The sequence below is a fragment of the Triticum aestivum genome, unplaced genomic scaffold, assembly GCF_018294505.1.
Source record: "Triticum aestivum cultivar Chinese Spring unplaced genomic scaffold, IWGSC CS RefSeq v2.1 scaffold12022, whole genome shotgun sequence".
NCBI classification, from domain to species: domain Eukaryota; kingdom Viridiplantae; phylum Streptophyta; class Magnoliopsida; order Poales; family Poaceae; genus Triticum; species Triticum aestivum.
The window spans coordinates 1-1,121 of record NW_025286756.1 but is presented as its reverse complement, the minus strand read 5'-3'; the positions used below and the strand labels follow the sequence as shown (position 1 = coordinate 1,121).

Sequence of the window (1,121 nt, the reverse complement as noted above, 5' to 3'; positions counted from 1 at the left end):
GCCACAAAGCCGCCCCAAGACGCGCGAGCAATGAGCATCGAGCTTAAACATATCGCAAACGTCAAACATAATATAACGGGATTAATATATATCGCGCACGTGCGACATGTTTGTCACAAGGCGCAAAAAATAATTATAAAAGGAATGCAACACGAGGACTTCCCAGGAGGTCACCCATCCTAGTACTACTCTCGTCCAAGCACGCTTAACTTCGGAGTTCTGATGGGATCCGGTGCTTTAGTGCTGGTATGATCGCATCCGACATGTTTCCCCGTCTTCGTCCCTTATGCTTGCCACTCCCAGGTCCGCTCCAAACACGATTCTACATTCTCACTACCATTACAACCGTTCCCTAACAATGGATAATGTCCTATACTACTTACTCTCCCGCTCAATCACGGAGACGAGTTTTCCACGGTTTCCACCCCTCCCTCCATACCGCAGCAACACGAGTTTTTTCCACCCCTTTCAGAACGCGCTCTTCGCGCCACAAAGCCGCCCCAAGACGCGCGAGCAATGAGCATCGAGCTTAAACATATCGCAAACATCAAACATAATATAACGGGATTAATATATATCGTGCACGTGCGACATGTTTGTCACAAGGCGCAAAAAATAATTATAAAAGGAATGCAACACGAGTTCTTCCCAGGAGGTCACCCATCCTAGTACTACTCTCGCCCAAGCACGCTTAACTTCAGAGTTCTGATGGGATCCGGTGCTTTAGTGCTGGTATGATCGCATCCGACATGTTTCCCCGTCTTCGTCCCTTATGCTTGCCACTCGCAGGTCCGCTCCAAAGACGATTCTACATTCTCACTACCATTACAACCGTTCCCTAACAATGGATAATGTCCTATACTACTTACTCTCCCGCTCAATCACGGAGACGAGTTTTCCACGGTTTCCACCCCTCCCTCCATACCGCAGCAACACGAGTTTTTTCCACCCCTTTCAGAACGCGCTCTTCGCGCCACAAAGCCGCCCCAAGACGCGCGAGCAATGAGCATCGAGCTTAAACATATCGCAAACGTCAAACATAATATAACGGGATTAATATATATCGCGCACGTGCGACATGTTTGTCACAAGGCGCAAAAAATAATTATAAAAGGAATGCA

At 47.9% G+C, this 1,121-nt stretch overlaps 2 non-coding genes across 2 annotated transcripts; both read right to left on the bottom strand.

The window, feature by feature from the left end:
* Window positions 1–141: 141 nt before the first annotated feature.
* LOC123178722 (5S ribosomal RNA) lies at window positions 142–260 on the bottom strand. The gene has a single exon (XR_006489799.1). It is a non-coding gene; the product is annotated as a 5S ribosomal RNA (ribosomal RNA).
* A 367-nt stretch (window positions 261–627) lies between these two features.
* On the bottom strand, window positions 628–746 carry LOC123178723 (5S ribosomal RNA). Its single transcript, XR_006489800.1, has one exon. It is a non-coding gene; the product is annotated as a 5S ribosomal RNA (ribosomal RNA).
* Between the last annotated feature and the right edge of the window lie 375 nt (window positions 747–1,121).